Here is a 22,683-nt window from a genome sequence, read left to right on the forward strand (position 1 = left end):
GAAAATTAGAATTCAGATGGGACAAAAAAGCAAAAAGCAAAAAACAAACTCTTGATATGTGGGAAACTGTTGTAGCAGCAGATATTGGTCCTTACAAAGTGATGTGAAACATCTTTTGATCTTAGAATGAAAGCAAAAAAGAGAGAGAAAAATTAGGGAAACCCACTGTTAAAAAATGAAGCTCATCCAAACTCGTGCGTTTACCTTTAGTCGCACTGATTACTGCAACAGTGTCCTCACAGGTCTGCCCAACAAAAATCAACCCTCCAGCTGCAGCTGACCCAGAATGCTGCTGTTTGCGTCCTCATTAAAACCAGGAAGAGAGAGCACATCCTCTCAGCTCTCTCTCTCTCTCTCTCTCTCTCTATATATATATATATATATATATATATATATATATATATATATATATATATATATATATATATATATATATATATATATTATTTTCTGTGAATGTTCCTTTTCAACTCTTGCAACATAATCTCAGATGGCTATTGGTACGGATTATGGCTGGGCCATTCTATCATACAAATGTATTTTAATCTAAGCCACTCTATTGTAATTTGGGTTTATGTTTAGTATAATTGTCTTGTCAGAAGGTGAACTTTAAACCAGTCTATTTCTTTTTTTATCCATTAACAGATTCTTTTAAAGGACTTGCTTGTAAGTAACTCCATCCACCTTCTGATCTGACCAGTTCTGAAAAGGATCAATGTCCTCCTAAAGGAAAGCTATCCAGTGAAAATATCTTTGTATACTTAAAATTAGACAAAACTGTTTAATTTGCACACAAGTGGATTGTTTTTTTTTACTAATTAAATATATTCTGAACATATTTAGTTGTAACAATTTTCATTATTTTATTAAACAAAGAAAAAACATGTATTTGTTTCTACTTTGTGTTGCAATGCCATATAAAATTATGGTAAAATGCATTAAAGTTGATGGTTTTAGCATGACTAATATGACAAAGACAACGGGCTTGGAACAATAGCATGACACAATATGTGTGCATTCTAGCCCACCACTTCAGCATTTATGCAACACATTTATTTCACATTTTCCATCTATGGCATACTTTTTTAATATTATCAATCAGTCAAGTTTATTTACGTAGTTTATTTGTATAGCACATTTCAGCAACAAGGCAGTTGAAAGTGCTTTACATAATAAAAACACCAAAAATACAAAGTCATAAAAAACACCTTGAAGTCACCAACCAGTAACAAACTTTACATTTTGAAGAGTGCCTTTATTAGGTCAAACAAACTGTAAAAAAAACACAACAAATATAAGGTTTAAAATAATGAAAGCACAACAAAATTGCATGTTGTGTGCTTTTCTTTCTTAACAATAGCTCCAAATCAGCCCTTCACAGATGTTGAGGCTTTTCAAAGCTCTGCCCCAGAGCTGTTTGTCTTGAGCAATGCGGTGTGGCAGAGAACCAAAACCCCTAGAATGATTTCTTGGTTAACCAGACACATAGTAATGTCTCTGAATGCACTGCCTGCGCTATGTATCACTGTTCATTTCTCCCCTGTTTCTGTAGCGAGTATCACCCCCACCTCCAAAGGCCTCACCACCAAATCCTCATCATGCACATGCGGCTAGTTGCATCCCCATCATGCTAATTAGAGCCAGGTTTGTGGGAAAGGAAGGGGGTACTTGGGTGGCAAGGTGGAAGTGTGTGTATGTGTGTGTGCATATGGGATTGGTGTTAGGAGTGTCGTGTGTGCAGTTTGCGTGTGGTTGCCGTGTTTGCCTGTGATTACCCCCCTATAACCTGGCTGTGAAAGGTTGGCCCTGACCCTATGTTGACTCTGACTGAGCGGGAGGGTAGGGGGCTGAAGGGGGGTTGCAGGGGAGGTGGGGGGATGAGAGATGAGGCCCTTATGTCATGTGCTGGCGGGTGGGCGAGCTCACTGTGTGCAGACAGGACCAATGGCAGACCAGCCTGCCCCGTCTCTGGAGCTAATCATTGTTTACTAGTCTCATTTCCACTTCTCAGTGAGCTACTGTCACGCACAGCACCAAGAGGGAGGCAGAAAGGGGGAGTGTGGGGGGGGGGGAGTTTATGGACGTAAAGTAAGGCAGTGGGAAGAGGAAAGCCAGGGGTCGAACAGGCAATTGGGAAAAGACTGGAACTTAGAAAAAGAAGCAAATTGGAGGTTTTAGAACGAGAAGCGTACGAATCTGAACATAAATGCAGCAGCAGCGAACATTAGATATCAGCTAACACCACAAATTCTTAGCTATTCCATCCAAGCTGCGGGGGGGTTAACAGGCATCTAGTTAAAGACGGCGATGTTTCAGAGAAAGCATTTTCTCTCGCCAGACCACAGGATGAGGAAATAGAGATACTTGAAAATTGTCACCGTCTGAGTTGATTGTTGTTCGCGTGTTAACAGTTTGAGAAAAGAAACAACAAAGTCAGAATTAATTTCGGTCCTGACATGCCAACGGAAGTCCCTGTCAGACATGCGGTTTGAGTGGTTCAGTATGAGCACACAGTACTCAGAAGAATAAAATAATTCGGCCGAATGCCTCAGACATATTATCTCAGTTTTGGTTGATTGTTTCTTTATTGTTTCTTGTTGTTTTGTTGTTCATTATGGCGTGCCTTACAAGGCACTAAAAACCATGTTCAAAACGTACTTTATGCCACATGAAGTATTGTGTGGCGGACATTTCCATGTTTTATAATATGATTGGGATTTGTGGTTATTTAATTATTGATGGAGGAGAATAGTTGCTTTTTTCTGTCTTTTTTTCCGTTTTCAAAGACTTAATGGGAACCTGGGCTGAAAGTAGAATTTTCTATCGCAGTCATTGAGTTCTCACATGTGGTCAAAAATCTTTAACTGAAGAAATAGAAAACATTTTTTGATGGTCCCTTTAAGCCTTTGGCATACTGAGGTGAGTGTATTTCCAGCCTCTGCATAGTGTGCATGATCAGTTTAAAAAGGGTAACTGTGAGCTTATGCGATTTGATTAGTAGTTGTTGTGATGTCGTGTTTTTCTAATGTACGTTTTAGAAGATTATTATTTTATTACTTGACGTGAGCAATGCAAGATGTGTTGGTGAGGATGTAATATTATATCGATGATGACATAATATTAAAGGGGTGATGTGTACTTTCCAGGGACATATTAATGTACTAATGTTACCTTCAGTTGTTAAATATAACAAAAATGTGAAATTTGACTTTGTAATTTAATGCGTCTGTCTCTTTAAGAAGCTCCTACTCTTTGCGACACTTTACATTCAGTACGTCATGACAGTGTTCCTCCATTATGCAATTTACAACCATTGTTAGGAGCATTTGACTGATTTACTTTTAACTTCCTGAAATTAGTTGCAATTTAAAACAATTCCACTGTTTTATATCATTCAACGTGTCCAAATATGGACTTGAATGGGCAATGTTTGGATACTGATTTTCTGGCACTTGCTTCAAAGTGCTTAGCCTTAACAGGAAACTTTCTAAGGTAATGGTTTTTATTGGATCTTATTTTAAATAGTTTTAAACATTTGACTAGTGGCTGGTTAAAAATTTGTTGAAATTCCTTCCAAAGTGGCACATTAATTTGATTTCAGCAGTAATAATTGTGCAAAGATGCCTTAGTCAGAATAAGTAATCAGCAGAAAGGTGTTATGGAACTTAAAATAGGTAGTTGGCAGTGCCCTTTAATTTCTTGATTTAGGTGTTTAGTTTTGCATCATAACTTATAAAGTAAATTCTGTAAATTAGTAAAAATGTTTAATTTGGAAATTGTGTTTAATCTCTTTCTTCTTTTAAAGCGCTCTATCCTAATTGGACTATTTCTCTGTTCTTTTAGGCTAACCAACAGATCGTTACTGTATACTGGCTCCAGAACAGGAGCACTGTAAATTGTACAGCAAAGGCATTTTATTTATAATCCATTAGACTCGGTGTGCAGGAGGGGGAGCAGTGTGGTGATGAGCTTGCGTGCCATGCCGGCCTAGCGTGCACGGAGGTTGGTCACTGAACTCTGGCTTCCCTGTTGAGCAGGGACAGGGGGTGGGAGGAGGAGGTGTGAGGCTGCAGGGAGTGATTAAAATGAGACGAGGGGGAACGCACAAGTCCAAATAACTTCCATATGAGCCAGGATTTGTGAGCTTAGCAATGACAGGCTAAAGACATGGTTAAAGACATGGTTCATTGCACATTTCCCACCTCCTTATAAGAACTGCTTTAGCATATTTATTAGGCTGCCTCAAGTAAACCACACTTTACTACAAAATGATTAACGTTCCTCACTTGGACGTTTTTCTGTTGCTCATTTCATGTAATTGAAGACCAAAACCCAGAGTGGTTTTATATACAGTTTTTATATATCTATTCTGTATATAAAACCTACTCTGGGTTTTGGTCTTCAATATATATATATATATCAGTAAAACAAAAATAAATTCAGCAAATTAGATTGTATAAATCAAATTAACACCAACATTCATTTGATAATACATATATACATAATACATATATTAACAATCCTCACTGGTTATGATGTGCAAAGATCAACTTATTGGTTAGTTCAAGATTTGTATGTATAAAAATCATGAATTTGTTCTCTGTTATCGGCACATGATAAAGATAAAGAGCATTTATCAGTGTTGAATCCAAGCCTTAGCAGAGTAATTCAAATATGGTAAAAGTAATGAACAGAACAGTGTGGAGTGAAGCTGAATGAGTAGAACACAAGTTGTCTAATAAATTGCATATTTTGCATGGTATCTATTTAAAAAATGTGTTTAGAACTGACAACGTAAGTTTTGATTCTGAGTCTATTTGAGATGTAGTGGTTATTTTTTACATATTGTTCCAATTATTTAAATGAGTAGGATTTAGCAAAGACATGCACTAATTTGTCCGGGATTATGTACACCACTTTGATTAGTTTAGTTTTTTTTCTTTTTCAAATCTTATGTAACAACACCCACAGCCTCAACAGTTACATTTAAACTATATTATTATTATTATTATCATCCAAGACAACGACCAGCTCACTGAATACATGCAGTATGGATATTTCTTATTGTGTGACTTTGCAGCACTCTTCTGTGTTTAAGACTTCACTTGGGCTGCCTGATGTATTTTGAGAGTCCTGAAAATGAGGCTAAGTGACATATTGCTCCACCAAAGATGAGATCACGCCGGGACCTGTAAGACTTGGAAACTTTTCAGCAAAGAGAAAAATATTAATGTATGCCCGCCTCGTTTGCTACCACTAGTGAAAGTAGAACAGGATATACAAGAATGATGAAGATATTTACAAATGAATTGAAAATCTGAGCATGCAAAGCTTTGAGGAGATAATTATGTGATTGTGGGTGGCCCTGTGACCACTCGACCAATTTGTACACCACAACTCTGTGTATCTGGGGTTGTAAATGGCTGAAGTAATTACTGCCGAGCAGAAACTTCAGCATGAGCTGTGAATTCACTTGACTTCCTTAAAATTGTGACTGCTGGCATTCCTTTTCTGTTGGAACTTCTTTCACAGAAATGTCGACATCATGGCCTCGTCTTTGTGCTATTGGAATGTGTTTTTCATTAACATTAACACACGTCTCAAAGCTTTAAAAATGCTTCTGCATTCAGATCAAAGGGAGCCCTCGTTCTTTTCATTTGTTTTCACAAATTATTTTATAAATTGCATGTGAAGTAAATTCAAAAAAGAATAACACCAACTTTTCTGAAAACTTTGAATAATGAGCCAGTAACCAAAAATCAGCTCAAATGGTAACATGCAGTGGTGGGAAGTAACGAAGTACAAGTACTTCGTTACTGTACTTAAGTACAATTTTCGTGTATCTGTACTTTACTTAAGTAGATTTAATAATGGATACTTTCTACTTTTACTCCACTACATTTTACAGTAAGTATCTGTACTTTCTACTTCACTACATTTCTACAAAACTGTCGCGTTACTCGTTACATCCAAGTCGCGTTGCTCTTTTTTTCCGTTAAAATGTGAAGTTCAGGGACGTAAGGTGGCGCCGTAAAATCCGAGCAATATCGTAACTTACGTGTCTGTTGTCACCCATCGCCTCCACCTTTACTCGCACGCGAAGCTCCAGACATGCGCAGTGGTTTCCTCTGAGCGAGTCTAATCATCAGTAATATAATAGCGCTACATAAATTGATATGGCTACATGTAAAATCAGCAGCGCTTCGCTTTCACAGACGGTGGGGACTTCGTCCAACTTTTAGCGTCACTTGGAAGGAAAGCTTAAAGAAAGGTAAGATCTGTGGACGTGATGCTAGCAAAGCTAGCTGTACTGACGTAGACACACATGTTGCATCTGCGATGAAAAAAAGTTGTCATTCATGCCCTGAATTATTGTGTGGAGGTGTTGACTGAGGTGTTGCAAATATGGGACAACGCTGGTACATTCAGGAACGATCCGATTCTTCTGGACGGATCTTTACTGATTGCATTTATTTAAGCTCTTAAGTATTTAATAACTAGTTTTTTATGGGAATGTGGATCTTTCAGATCAATTTGAGAAGCAATTTTGATAAGTAAAAGTTAATTTTTTTGTGTCACGTAGCGCGGGGTGCTGGTCTTGACTTGGTCTTGGGTCGGTGACCTTGACTACAACTCTGCTACTGGCTCCTTGGTTGCCTGTCCTCTCCCACCCACCTTCTTTCCATCCACTTTCTGTTGGATTTCTTTAAAAATAAAAGCCACTAGTAGCAAAAAAAAAGTGAAGTTCATGTTATGTTAGGACAGGAGACAAGATGTTTCCATCCCTGAAAGTATGATGCATAGAATCACATAGTAAGTAATCACATACTGTAAACATAATAAAAACATGCTTTATCTGTGGCATTGTTCATTAAAATGGCACATTTCTAATGTATTAAAATTAAATACGATCGGGACACTTAATGATATTAGCGATTAGGTAATCCATTCAGCAAGCACTTTTACTTTTAATACTTAAGTATTTTTAAAAGCCAGTACTTTTTTTACTTTTACTTAAGTACAAATGCTAATGTGGTAGTTTTACTTTTACTTGAGTACATTTTTGTCTGTGTATTTGTACTTTTACTTAAGTACATTTTTTGAGTACTTTCTCCACCACTGGTTAAAATAAACTTGAGGGTTATTCTCACCTCAAGTAAATTAGCACACGGGAGACGCAGTCTGTTACTCCAATTTCTCTCAGCTTATGAGAAACTGCAGAGCAACTGGCAGCTCAGAGTTCCCATGCACCACATACCGGTGAAACACCGTTACTGCACCCATCATCTTTAACCCCTGTTAACAAGTAAAATATTATTATTATTATTATTATGATTATTATCATCATAACCCCATAAACATTTAAATGCTCCTTTTTTTACTTTTTTTTCACACACCAGTGGGCATCACAAGAGGTTTGTTTGACTCATAGACCGGCCCAGGTCATGTTGTGGTTCCCCTGACATTTGCTCTATGCCTGTTAGGAGATGGAACCCAAATAACAAATAAAAATGGGTGGGCGGTAAGTGGAGGGGCCAATGGTTCCCTGGCCCCTCCTGTTAAGCTGCGCAAATCACTGCCAGTTCAGACTTGCGGGAATAATGCATTTAGTGGCCACAGATTAATTTTTTTTTCAGAGCGCATGCTCACTGCGTGCTATTTTTACCCTTAGCAACAGTTGCCATGCTGCTGACAATGATGTCATCAGCATGACGTCAAATGATGTATGTGTCATGAGGCCCTTCTGAGGATGACTTTATGATGTCATAGAGTCCATGACATCACCAACTGATCAGTTAATTCTCTGATCAGTTACCACAAATCAGTTAACAAGTCAGTCAACTCGAGATTCATTTGGACGTTTTAGCTCAGCACAATAAAGATGAACGACGAAAGCCCACAGAGAGAAATGGATGTGAAACCTAAGGTTTCTTTTTGGACGAAAGTGAAAAAGACATTGTCCAGCAAAGTTCATCCTGGTCAAAGAAGCCCAGATTACAAAAAGAGAAACTTTCTCAGTGAACTTTTGTGGGAAGTGATTGAAAAGGCTGCAGATGGACCAACTCTGCATCTTGTCCGACAAGTCTTTGAGGAACAACATAGCAAAATTTTGATCTTACTTTTGAGAAAAACTGGAGATATAAATGTGAATGTACTCTCTGAGGTTTCAGAAGAGCTTGGTGAAAGGATTTTCCAGAGTCTTGCGAGAGATGCATTCCACTTTGCCAGTGGACTGCATTTAATCGCACTACTGGAACACCCAGAAGGACACCAAGTCATCGTGGAAAAATTCAAAAAGCACCTGGAGAATCCTGTTCCTCCAAAGAAAATGTTAGCGTCTACCAAAAGAAAGATCCGAAAGACTTTTTTTCCAACTGAAGACTTGTACGCAGATGAAAACTGCCTGAGTGAAGATTATACTCAGGAAACCATGGACCCTGAACAATTTTTGAGGGACGCAAACAGGATGGGATTCAGACATGGAACAGAAGAAGAAAGGAGAGTTATGGTTCAAAATATTCTTTGGAGATTGATTTACAAGTCCAGTTACAGATCTAGCTATGGGCATTACAAAAGGAAGGACACCGAACCGGTCCAGAGAAAGCTTGCTCCAAAAATATGGAAAGAAGTCAAGGATATAGATTTTGTCTTTTATGACAAAATGGAAAAAAAAGCCTGCCGAGACATCCTGCAACTTCTCTGGGGCAATGAAGACGCAGTTAGAGAACTGCTCTTCAAAATGATCAAAAGCAACAACCCACTAGTGATTTACAAGGTTGTGGAATGCTTTAAAAGAACCCTTGCACGACCACGAAAAATCAATCTCAAAGACACCTTTCTTCAAAAGGCATGGGGCCTCATCAAAAAGGCTGCGGGTTGTGGAGACAATCCAGACGAAGAAGAGAGGCAAGAGCCCACCAAGAGTGGATCAAATGTGTTTAGTCCACACTTAGCTGGGCCTCTAAATTTGGTCAACTCAGAGGTTGGTACTGACTTGGAGGAGTCAGGGCCCTCAGAGTCAGGGCCCGCCTCAGAGTTAGGACCCGTCTCCGAGTCAGGACCCGTCCCCGAGTCAGGACCGCTCAGAGTCTGGACCCTCAGCGTCAGGACCCGCCTCAGGACCCGCCTCAGCGTCAGGACCCGTCCCCGAGTCAGGAACCGTCTCCGAGTCAGGATCTGCCTCAGCGTCAGCCCGCCTCAGCGTCAGGACCCGCCTCAGCGTCAGGACCCGCCTCAGCGTCAGACCAGCCTCAGTGTCAGGACCTGCCTCAGAGTCAGGGCCTGTCACCGAGTCAGGACAGAACTCTGAGACGGGACCGACCTCTGAGACGGGACCTGCCTCTGAGATGGGACCTGCCTCTGAGATGGGACCTGCCTCTGAGATGGGACCCGTTCCGAGATGGGGACCCGTCCCCGAGTCAGGACCCGTCTCCGAGTCAGGATCTGCCTCAGAGTCAGGACCCGCCTCAGAGTCAGGACCCGCCTCACGAGTCAGGACCGCCTCAGCGTCAGGGACCGCCTCAGCGTCGGACCGACCTCTGGAGACGGGACCCTCCGCGACGGGACCTGCCCTCAGCGCGACCTGCCTCTGAGTCGGGACCCGTCCCCGAGACGGGACGACCTCTGAGACGGGACCGGCCTCTGAGACGGGACCGGCCTCAGCGTCAGGACCCGCCTCAGCGTCGGGACGCGACCTCTGAGACAGGACCGCCTCTGAGACGGGACCGGCCTCTGAGATCGGACCGTCCCGAGACGGGACCGACCTCTGAGACGGGACCGACCTCTGAGACGGGACCTGCCTCAGAGTCGGGACCTGCCTCAGAAGTTATGACCTGTCTCTGAGTCAGGACCTGTCTCCGACTCACGACAGACCTCTGAGTCCTCATGCCTAATCTCACCAACGTAGTGACACCTTGTCAGAAGTGTCAAAACTGTTCCTCAGCAGAACTTCGCAACTTACCAGAGCGGATGATTATGGCCTTAAAGATTGCTTGCAAGTTTTCAATCTGAGAATACCGGAAACCTTTAGTCATCCGTTGTTACAGTGAGAGCAAGACGGGTAGATTGACCCGAAGAATCAGAATTGGAGGCCGAGGGAACGATGGCCCACTGGGAGGCTAGAAGGGGTTCGAAGAAGGAGAGAAGGTGGGGGGCTGACGTATCGTTAGAGAGGTGGGGGCGGGGGAAGCAAAGGATTGAACGAAGGAGAGACATTGAGGGGGGGCTAGTGTACCATGAGAGGAACACTAGCCCACCGTCAATGTAGAGATAGATGTGAGGGGTCAAAGAGGCTGGGGCCGGTCTAGCGTACCGTTGAGTGGTGGGGAGGCGGACGGACAGCAAATTGCAAGAAGGGGGAGGAGGTTTGGCTGTAGAAGGAGGGGGCAAAGGAGAGACATTGGGGGGGTTAGTGTACCATGAAGGTACACTAGCCCCCCCTCAATGTAGAGATAGATGGGAGGGGTCAAAGAGGGTGGGGCCGGTCTAGCGTACCGTTGAGTGCTGGGGGGCGGATGAACGGCAAATTGCAAGAAGGGGAGGAGGTTTGGCTGTAGAAGGAGGGGGCGAAGGAGAGACATTGGGGGGGTTAGTGTACCATGAAGGTACACTAGCCCCCCCTCAATGTAGAGGTAGATGTGAGGGGTCGAACCATTAAGTGCTGGGGGGGGCAGACGGACGGCGCATTGCACGAAGGGGGAGGAGGTCTGGCTGTATGTAGAAAGAGGGGGGCGAAGCAGAGACATTCGGGGGGCTAGTGTACCATGAGAGGTACTCTAGCCCCCCCTTAATGTAGAGGTAGATGTGGGGGGTCAAAAAGGGTGGGGCCAGTCTAGCGAACCATTAAGTGCTGGGGGGGCAGACGGACTGCGAATTGCAAGAAGGGGGAGGAGGTCTGGCTGTATGTAGAAAGAGGGGGGCGAAGGAGAGACATTCGGGGGGCTAGTGTACCAGGAGAGGTACACTAGTCCCCCCTCAATGTAGAGGTATATGTGAGGGGTCAAAGAGGGTGGGGCCGGTCTAGCGTACCGTTGAGTGCTGGGTGGGGGGGGGCGGCCGGACAGCGAATTGCAAGAAGGGGGAGGAGGTCTGGGTGTAGAAGGAGGGGGGTGAAGGAGAGAATTAATCCTCCCGATCCACCTATAAATGCTATTTTATTTATATAATTAGGGCTATTGTAAGCAAAAATTTTAGTAATCGCGTAATCTATCGATTATTCTTACTATTAATCGAGTAATCATATAAAAAAAACTGACAAAATAACGAATTGGTAAATCTGGCATAACAGCAGTGTTACTATCGGATATCAATATCAGTCCAAATTTTCATTTTTGAGCTTCCCTAACAGATACTTTTTTGTTGTTTAAAAAACTAACCTGTAATAATAACAACTCGTTTTCTAAGTTAATCTGAGAAAAAGTCATACAAAAATCTAAAATTAATTTCAATTTAATAAAAAGAGGCAGGCTCACAAATACGCTTATTAAAAATATCTATGATAAAGCTTTTAGTTTATGTAGTCAGTCAGTAGATGAGCTCTCACGTTGCACAATACATGTCAAGCTTTGAGTTTGAGAATATGGGAAATGTCACCTGAAGTGGTGGTGGGCCATAATTTAACAGTTTATGTTAAATTATGGGGAAAAAAACTTAAATTATGGAAAAATTCTGCTGAAATTCCATAAAAAACGAGAAAGTGTACTGACAGAAATTACCAGGACATTTCCCTGTTTTTTTATGGAAAACTTTGAAATAAAATACTGTTAAATTACGGGAAACTTCTGATGGAAATTATATAAAAAACACTGAAAATATCATGGCAGCGAATTACCAGGACATTTTCTGTATTTTTTATTTTTATTTATTTTTTTCAGAATTTCCATCAAAAAAATGTCCATAATTTAACAGTTTTTATGTCAAATTTACCAATATTTAGTTAACCCAAAACTGAAATTCTCTTTTTACTCTGTCTTTTGTGATGCATTCACAAACTTTTTTTTTTAAAAACCTTGGACATTTCCAAATATTTTTGTCCTCCAAACCATTGAAGTCTGTATTCTATACCATATGTTAATTATAGTGTAAAATATATTAAAGTTAATGTATTTAATATATTCTTAACATAATTTTGAAACAAAATTAAATTCTAAGTCCACAGGAAATGTAGTTGTAGAACACAAAACACTTAGTTTGAAAGTAGCTCATGCAAAGTGATGTAAAAATGAAACCATTCTGCAATCAATTTGCAGACTTTATTTTGCAATTTAAGACCATAAATTGACGTCATCTAGTCTTTATAACTATCCTTTACTATTATATATTAAGAGCTAAACATATTCTTGAGCTTGCTATTGTTTATCTTCTGTACATCACAACTAATTTATTGCATTTTACTATACAAATTTTCAACGTATAAATTAAATGTAAAGCAATTTTGACTCTAGTCTTTGAAGTCAAATAAACAGTTTTGTTAAGTTATTACTATAAGATTGAACATAAAAAAATGCTTTTGAACATGAAAATCATAGTTGTAAACAGGATCAACATACTTCAAAATAAATGCCGAAAGTCTACCATTATTTTTATGAAATACAGGTATAAATATTTTGTTAAAATCAAATGCTACATAAACCCAGCCGGTAACACTTTATTTGAAGGCAGGTGAATAAGACTGACATGACACCGTCATAAACACCTGTCATGGACATGAATAAGTCTTCATAAATATTTAAGACTGTTGTCATAAAGCGTCATTCAGTAAATCATGACACTTTTAATACAAAGTTGACATTATTGAAAATGTCTTTGTTTTGACAACTTGACATTAATCTAGACAAAATGATTAATGATTGATTAATAGTATTCAGCAGGTTGTTTTCTAATGTATTAAAATTAAATATGATCGGGACACTTAATGATATTAGCGATTAGGTAATCCATTCAGCAAGCACTTTTACTTTTAATACTTAAGTATTTTTAAAAGCCAGTACTTTTTTACTTTTACTTAAGTACAAATGCTAATGTGGTAGTTTTACTTTTACTTGAGTACATTTGTGTCTGTGTATTTGTACTTTTACTTAAGTACATTTTTTGAGTACTTTCTCCACCACTGGTAACATGGAAACATCTTTTGTGATCTTTTCAACGCCTTGTTGAAGAAAGAAAACCATTATTTAAAGAAAGCTTTGTCTTGCCAAAATGTATTAAAAAGTAACATAGCAAACATATGTAAGAAGCGGATCTGATCAGATGAGGCCAGTACACACAAAACGCCATGTGTTGCCTGAGCACACCATGTCCTTAGTGAAACATGGTGGTGGCAGTATCATGCTGTGGGGAGTGGAAGAGGAGGAAGGTAGATTCAACTAAAAAAAAGAAAAGGGAGGCAATCCTGCAGTAAACCTTTCAGAGTCTGCATTCAGTCTCCCTGATCAGCTTGAGCTTTTGTCTGAATTTTATGCGGTTGAAATTTGCAACCACTGTAGAATCTTTCTTCCAGTTTGTGTTGGAATGTCACCTTAGGAAAATGAATGTGCAGTAATTGTATCTTCTCACAAGATGTTATTTATTTGTAGTCTAATTCTTTTTGTCTCAGCCTGATTCATCTTGGAGCTGGCTGTGGCTGGACTTTTTGGTTTTGACTGATTATATTGTTCTGCTAATGAAAGACCCACATTGTACCCTGAAGGAGACAGATCGCAACAGCGTCCTCACACTTGCAGATGTTCACCTATTAGTTTCATGAAACAGCTTTTAACAAATGAATCCACATTGCTTTCACATACTCTGCCCTGTTTTGGTGCCTCTCTCGCATGCATTTGGAAATCAGTCTAGAGGTAAAGTTGACATCATTGCTACAACCTTGAAGCCTCCACGCAGATATTTTTTTTACCACTTTGTTTAACTCATGAGGAGAAATAAGGACTGACATCCGAATATTAATACTGGACAGAATGTATGCAAGTCGGAGCCAGAGAAGAGAACCGTTCACTCATTAAAAGCTAATCATGTAACATCATTTCTTACAAATTGTCTTTTAGTTTCCAGACTTTATTTCACTTTGGCATATGTGCAGGGCCCAGCTGTTCTGGGTTCAGCTTCATCCTCTCTGTCAGGCTGAACAAATGTGGAAATAACCGAGAACAATCCATCTGTTTGACAAGTCCAACATTCTCGTGTATACTGGATCTTTATTTGCAAAGTAAGCAGACATAAGGATGCGTTAAGGCTGTCAGTCAAAGAAATAGCGAGCTCTGTCCGTCTGATTGAGTGGCTTATCATCATGCTTCTCCTTCAGTGTACAGCCGGCCAACGAGGAATGTCACGTTAGGAAAATGAATGTGCCGTAATTTTATCTTGGCACTGCTTGAATGCTGCTCTCAGAGGGTTTTGTCTATATAAGGTACGTTCCTCGGGGTTCTATAGTTATTTTGGGAACAAGTTAAACACAAAGTTGTAAGCCAAGCAGCAAGAAGGAATGTCTAAACTGGCCTTATGTCCTTATTGAGTACCTATCATTTATTTTCGTCTTTTAATCCCAGATCACGAGTCGCAAAACACAGTGAATCTCTTGATCTAACAGAGCTTTCAATGGGGGTAAATGTCATATTCTTTATTAACTCACTTGATTATGAAATGAATACTGGAGGTTGTAGCCCATCTGTAAATGTCTGTGTTGCATAAGAGAATAAAAAGTGGGGGATTTATGCAAAAGGTTCCAGAGTGAAAAGAGCAAGTTTACACACACCCCCCCACACACACACCCCCACACACACACACACACGCACACACACACACACACACACACACACACACACACACACACACACACACACACACACACACACACACACACACACACACACACACACACAAAAACCCCATTAACTTTACACTACATGTTAGGTGAATAAAACTTTAAGATATTTTCATTTAGCACGGTAAATCTAATGAAATTATTACTTACCTGTGCTTTAAATTAATTACATTGTTATTGTTGTATTTATACTTACATAACAGACTTGTATTTCATTCATTTATGGATTTATGCCTCTTAGGTTTTTAGGCAGCGTGAGCTGAAGATTTGGTTTCATCTTACAAAGAGCATGACCATCTGTGCCGTACTGAGGTCACCAGTGTTGTGTTATATGACCCCTCTAAAAGGTGACCACCACATCCTTCCTCTTATTTTTATTTTCTCGAAAGACACGCAGGGAAACCCTCCTTTCCTTTCCCCCCCTCGGTTTATTACCTCCATCAGCCCTAATTTGGGTTGACGGGGTGGCTGTTGCATGACAAGACACAAGTCTGGGCCCCTGCGTGAGAAGGCTGCCCTCGCTCTTGCTGAGCTTGTTTTCTTTGCGTGACCATATCCCTCCCTCTGTCACTTCTGGCACCTCTCGACAAGGCCCCCTCTGACCCCGTTCATGCCCTCGTTTGCTGGCATGTGGCTGGTTTATTTGCTTTGGCCAGCTGCCTGTGTGAAAGGCAAATTTTACTGCGCTGCTAAAGGGGCGATCTTCAGATGCAGTAATGGCAAAAGTGCATGGCAGAGTTAGCTGGTGTCTAGAACTGAAAGAATGGGGACACTTTGAATACGTGGCTGACATAAAGTGAAGTCGAGCATGCCCAGCTGTAATTGCTGCGGATCAGGACCTAAAGATGGGTCATTCAGGGTTTACTGTAGCACAAACGGCACTGGAGAAAGAGGAGCAAGAGGTGCAAGAGGACTGTGGCAGTGTTCGGAGAGGTCACTTGTTCAGACTGATGTTATTCAACAGATTCTCACACTAACACTGACGTCATGGCAAATTTCCCCAATTGCGTTCTGATCTGGTATACAAAAGGTAATGGGAGAAAAAGTGTCAAGCATTTAGAAAAAAATAAAATAAAATAAATTAAAAAATGTTTTCACAAAGAAGGGTGCAGTTCTTAGAATGTACTGGGCTGTCCAGCACATTCAAAATGTTGTCCATCATACAGTTATCATCAATGATATATGAAGATTATTGAAAAGGTAATTTATTTTTCAGGGAGTGAATTCACTATGTGAAGCACAAACCGATGTTTTAATGGTTTTCATTCTGTTTCTTGTTATTTTCTACTTATAGCTAATAACAAGAAGACATTTAAGATTAGACTATCGCATACCAATAAAAAACATTCTTAAATGCGTAGTTTCTTTCTTTCCTTGTTAAAGTTAAAAAGCTCTTTACCATTCAAAAGTTTTTAAAAAAGAAAAGAAAAATATTTATTAGTAGTTACCATGGTAACACTACAAAAACACTAAATCTTACCAAGTACTTTTGGTCCAGCTTCTAGTGAAAACATCTTGCTGCACTTGAAATAAGACAGAGCTAACTTTTCAGCAAGATATGGGAGCTGGTTTTAAATCAATAATGTCCTAATATTGACAAAAAAAAATACTAGTTCCATCGGTAGATTGTTAAGTGAAATAATCTTCAAATGGAACTAATACTTTTTCAGCAATATTAAGAAATAATTGGCCTAAAAGAAGCTCACATTTTCCTGATGAAAAGTTATGTGTAAGTTAATTTTGTCTTATTTGTACTGGAAACTAGAGAAAAAATTTTTTTCAGACTTTGTGTTTTTGCAGCGGTGCATATAACTATAGTTATTTATTCTATAGAATAAATCTTTAAATTTAAAGTTTTAGTTTTAACTCAGAGTCCTACACCTTGAAAGAAAAGAGTGTGACTATTACCATCCGAGTAGCTAATTCCCAAGTGAGACAGTTTAATGCATTCACATGCAAGTCTTCTTTCCTCATTATTATTTACCTGGGTCATTTTTAACACGTGCACCAGTTTAAGTCCCGGTTGCACATTGAGAAACGTCTGATTCAGCTGCAGCAGCTACGGCGACCAGCAGCAAAACGAGGCCCATAAATCAGACAGAGTGTTAGGAAAGCAGAATAACACAACTCCATATAATCAAAAGTATGTTCCAGATTAACCTCTGACATGACTTCAGTCAGTACCTCTGCTGACATGGAATCACTTGAAGCCGTTTGGCTCTGGAAGCTGGAAGTCATGCTTTAGATCTTGTAAACAGAAAGACTAGTTTCAACAGAGAGTTGCAGAACAAAGGAACACCCTCAGCCTGGATTCTCAGCATAGAGAAGTGAATTTTTCATATAATATTAAAAAAATATTGATTAAATATTGCTTCATGGGATAAAATGCATCTGAGATTGAAGAGCAAATTTCAAAGAAGCATGTTCTGAAGATGTTTTTGCTCTAACTGAACACTCATCAAGCTTTAATCCTGTGGTTTGTCCAAGGCATTTTGCAAAGAGCTGGACCGCATACTGTGACTGTACAATTACTTCAAAACGCCACATCCTTAAGTGCTGAGATTGCCTTAAATGACAAATAAGAGACATTTTATAAAAATGAGTCTTGTCGAGGATGAAAAAAGACAAATAAAAGAAACAACAGTTCCGGGAAACAAACTGTTCCGGTGGTCCCTCACATTAAACTGCCACTAACTTAAATGCAAACACACAAACGCAAACAAGAGCTGATTGGGACTGGCACGAGACTGGATGCTTTCCGTATTTATCTCCTTGTGTGATCTTAGTTCATTTATTTACAGAATATACTCTCGCTCTTGGTTGTGTAGTGAGAATCACAGTTGGATCATTACAGGGTCCAAGTTGAAAAAAGACAGAGGAAATTTAATATGTTTGCGCAAAAGAACGGCTGACATGAAATGAAACCTCTGAGGGCTCAGGTTTTGACTTAAATACATTACGGACCAGGAGACAAAAGACAAGCAAGGAGCTCTTATATATCATGAACGGATTATTTTCTGCTCACATGAAAAATTAAAGATACTTTTTAAATTAGGTGAATAGTAAGAGTAATATGTTTGAATAGGGTGAATTATGAAATAATATCTCAACATCGCAAAAGTTAAGAACTGTCCTATGACTTATAGTTGAGAACATTTCTTTGTTAAATGAAGAATTTAGCTTTTATTTGGTTTAGACGGATTAGCAACATTAATGCTAAAGTAAACTTGCAAGCAAGCGGAACGTCTCAATACTGAGCCTTTCTTGCCAGTGGATCAAAAATGCGCTGATGTCACATCCTTTTAGCAGAGGTGCATATAATAGCAAACGTTGTTTCCAACAACACATCAAAAACAAAGTTATATAATGTAGACAGGGTGGATATGTAGTTCTGAAACAATGGGATTATTTGATGCATTTTTCTGAGGTGAAGCAAAGAAAGTGACGGATAAACTGCTGTGCTGTCCTGCTTCATGCTTTTATCCCTGAAAATACTGCTGTTTGAGACAAGCATTTTGATCCATGGACAGCAAATCATAGTTGAGGTTGTAAGAGAAAACAGCTTAAATAACATCTTGTTAGAGTATAAGAACTTTTTTTTACCATTTTGATCACATTTCAAGCCCTAATTTCAAACCAATTCCTTCTTTGATTATTATTATTTTTATGGAATAAGAAATGAGAGGGAGATGTTTTTGACAGTTACATAAAAGTAGATTCGATTATAAATTACCCAAATTATTTTAAACGATTGCAAATGATAAAATGATACTTTATCAGTGCCCAGCTCCATTACCAGTCGATAAAATGGTTGTTGTCCTAATAAGCCTAAATGCTTCATAAATATTGCTTTTGTACACGCTGCTTACATAATAAAACAAGTGCCATGATTTTATTGTATTTTGCTTCGTCACGTCAACGAGCCAGAAACTCCTTATCATTGTGAGAAAGTCTGCATCATTTCTGTGAGGGAAATACCTCAAAATCAATGAGTGTGAATTTGAAAGGCTCGAACAGCTACAGTCGATATAAATGCAAGCAAACAAAGTGCAGTGTGAGTGAATCCAGACAGCTTTACATTCTTAGCTTTCATTTCCCGAAGTGTGGGATCCAATTGCGAGTTATGAGGTCTGTTTAGATCTTCCATCAAAAAGAAATATCTCTGGCAGCTGCTGCTTAAACCAAAAGATGATTTAATGAAAAAAGAAAAAAAAAATACTGGAATGCATAAATTTCAATAGATATAAGGAGGCAGTTTGTGACAACTCTTTATTTATTAAGGCTCTTCTTAAAATGCTTTAGAAATCACAAATTACATTATACACAGCTATTTAAAAGTTTCTGTTGTGGCTTCATTTTTCATAGCATATAACAATAAACAATATGCTCTCATCTGCCTTCTGTTATTATTTTTCTTTATACGCCTGTACAAAGAAGGATGGCTATGAGAACACAACAAGATTTGGCGCTAACCAGTCGTACCACTTCCCTAAAAGGGGAGCGCATGTTTCAGAGCCTCAAGTTGGTGCCACTTCTGGGTTTAACCTGAAGACTGTAAAGCTTTTCATCTACTGCGCCAAAGAAGATGTTAGAAAGCAGCAGAAGTATCCGACTTGTCAACATCCCCGTCTTGGTGCCAACAGACAGCTGTCTGCTGAAAACACAGCAAAACTGCTTAAAGCCAAACAATCATAAGTGCGGCTGCATGTTACTAAAGATTTCAACACTGCAATGTCCAACAAATGTTTAAATAAAGAGACAACTCGTGAGATCACTTACGGTGCTGACAGCAGCTTTTAACAGCTGGACAGTTGTGGGGAGAAAAAAGAAAAGAAGGGCTGGAAGCCTGAACATTGCTAATTGTAAATTTATCTTCATGCAAGAGTTTATTATGATACGTTACCAACATTATCAGCGCTTCCTGACACTTAGAACCTATTAGGAAAAAGTTATTTTGACTGCGATGTCATGCGTGAGGTTTCAGAGAATGCTATCGCAAAAACAAGCATTTTGCCATGTTACCACAAACTTGTATTTTTTGAGATTTCATGGACTAACAGAAATGTGTAGATAAATAATACTTTTTTTTTCAAACAAAAATTTGACAGGATGGCATCCATCTACTAGATAAAACCCTTGTAATAATCCACTGCAATAAGTTGTCATCTAATGTCATTTCATTACTAAATACTGAACTTTTTTTTATCGTACATGCAAATATGTATCACAGGAGGAAAAAAAATAACACTATGTGTAGCATCTGGAATATACCATCCCCTCTGTGTAACATGGTGACGGCAGCATCATATTTGAAGGACGTTTTCTTTAGCCAGAACAGAAAAGTTGTTCAGAGTAGAAGGATGGAGATAAATAAAGAAAAATCCTGTGAAACAAAACTCTCAAAGCCTGAAAAACACTGAAAAACACGTCAACAATAAACAATTCATAATTGGATTTGGAATAAATAATTAATTATTTACATATGGAAGTCAACTGGGAAAAGTGGTAAAAAAAGGCGAAATGCTGATCAGATGGTTTAAGAAAAAAACCCCAACAAAAACAAAGCAAAAAAAACTTAATTACTCAGAAGCCAAAAATATGACATTCCCCAACACAAACTGTTAATTTTTCTGTAAAAATAGGGGGTCCAAATAGCTTTACTTTAGTCCTGGAAGAAAGAAAGAACAAGCCCTTACAAAAAATTTTAGGGGATAGAAAAAAATGCTAAAACAAAGATTAAAAAAGCAAAAATGAGTGGAATTGTGAATAAAGTTAGTTAAAATTCAGCAAGAATCAAACTAAATTTGAAATTAAATATTGAATATATCATGTATAAAACTAAATTTGCATTTTTTGAGTCAGTTTAATGTTACATAGAAGACCATCATTGAAGGTTTCTGGTTTTGGAACATACTTAATGGCAACATGTGTTATTTTAAAACTTGTTGGCCTATTACTGGCATTCCTTTTTAGGGAAAACTTAAGGAGATTTTAGTTTTATGAGCTGATCCAACCAGACAACGTCTGTTTTCCAGAATGACCTGATTTACTCATCAAAGTCTGCATAAGAACATACATAAAATGGAACAAACAGATCAGGATTAGGATGAATTTCCTAAAGAGTAGAAAAAAGAAGACACCAAGAGTTTATATTCAAAGGAAAAAAAGGTAGTTGCAGAAGCAGCAGCAAGAAGTGGTAAAAGCTGTTCCGCATAGAAAAACCTTTAGACGCATTTCTTGTGCTAGCTAAAAAATAAATGATCTCACAAAATTGAATCCTGAAATAAAAAATCCGAATGTTTAAGTCTGTATGTCATCATAGAGCGACTATTTTACAGTTAATCGTAACATTTGATGATAGGCAGCTCTGGCTGTGTGAGAGATCCTCTGGATTCCCTCCTCGTTGTGTATCAGGGCTTACGCTTAACAAGGTGGTGAGTGATTGATGGGGCTGATGAAGAGCAGCTGAGGCCGCAGGGTGGGAGGGACCAGGAGAAGCCCATTTCGTGACAGTGAAGAGGGTATGATCCTTCCTGCTGTTGCACATGACGTGCGAAGAACAGACAGGAAACTGCAGGAAGAGAAAGGTCAAAACCCAGAGGTCAGCTTATCTGCCTGAATGTTTTCACCCAGTCACCCCCTCACATCGTCTTCTACTCCCCCTTTCCTGACCCCTCCGCTTTCGGCGTCCTCCACGTCTCCCAAATCGATGAAAGATGTTGATGAACTGCAACAAAGGAGGTCAAAACCAGATTCTAGGTCTCACGCGAGACAGTTCATCACAGTCAAGTGCTTTTCAGGCATCAACAACAACAAAAAAAAATTACAAATTGGTGCGCCGTTTGAGAGTTTCCCCAGATTATGACCATAACCCAATTTAACCCAATCTCAGCTCTGAAATTCACGAGCCTCATTTAGTCCTTCCTGCAAAAATAGCACAGGTTCTCCAATATGCTGAAGCCACCCCTCATAAATCTGCACACTTAAACATGGGCCCTCAAACCTACTAGCCTGAGAGCTTTAAATGTTGGGGCCACATCATAACATGCGTGTAGGTGGAGGGGGAAGCTCACAGGTGCCCCTCGGCTGAGGCTTGCAGCCGCCTGCTCCCCCACTCTGCAGTCACGCAAACGCTGCCCCTCTCCTGGCCCTCCTTCTGATTTTACTGCAGCCTGCGGGGGAAACCAGACGCTACAAAGGCCCAGGGTCCACATTCATTTCTCGAACGGGGTTACAAAGACATAAATCATTTTGAAACGGAGAGAGTAGGAGGAGGTCGCAGTTGACCCGCCTATAAGACCGAAACAGGGAAACGGAAGAAGAAAAAGAGTCCAGTTTTAAGTTGTTTTGAATTCCTATATATTTGCTGACAAGAGATTTTTGTTTTTTGTTTGTTTTATAAATGTCCATATAATTGAAAATAGCTGTCAAGAAATGTTCGCTGTATTGAACTAATCATATTTTCTCTTGACACGCGAGCTTCCAGGAACAGAGTTAACAAGCTTTATAGGTCATTTGAGATTTACAAGTTTGTTTTATGCTCCAGGATTCAGTCTCAGACTTTGTTTAATAGAACACACACACACGCACACACTCCCTCCCACAATGTGTCTTTTTCTGTCCAAACTCTAAGCTGTGACTTGAATTGATCTTATTTCATGTTCCTTTTGAAACTAATTGTCTCTCGTTACAGGGAAACTGGAACAGATTCATTGTAGATTTCTTGACGTTGTGTTGAAGTTAACAGCTCTCTCTACTGAAGATGTGTACAGAGTACAGTAATTGCCTCATGATCTCGTCACCTCCAGCACCTTTGCTTCCCTTCTGCTTTTACAGTGCCTCGCAAAAGCTTTCATGCAAATTCAACT

General features: G+C 39.5%; 1 long non-coding RNA gene across 1 annotated transcript; it reads left to right on the top strand.

Annotated features, from left to right (window-relative positions):
- The first annotated feature begins 10,555 nt into the window (after positions 1-10,555).
- LOC145550083 (uncharacterized) lies at positions 10,556-14,863 on the top strand. Its single transcript, XR_014085929.1, has 2 exons — positions 10,556-10,631; positions 10,798-14,863. It is a non-coding gene; the product is annotated as an uncharacterized LOC145550083 (long non-coding RNA).
- Positions 14,864-22,683: the final 7,820 nt, after the last annotated feature.

This window comes from Poecilia reticulata, chromosome 22 (assembly GCF_904066995.2).
Source record: "Poecilia reticulata chromosome 22, P_reticulata-male-v2, whole genome shotgun sequence".
Taxonomy (NCBI): Eukaryota; Metazoa; Chordata; class Actinopteri; order Cyprinodontiformes; family Poeciliidae; genus Poecilia; species Poecilia reticulata.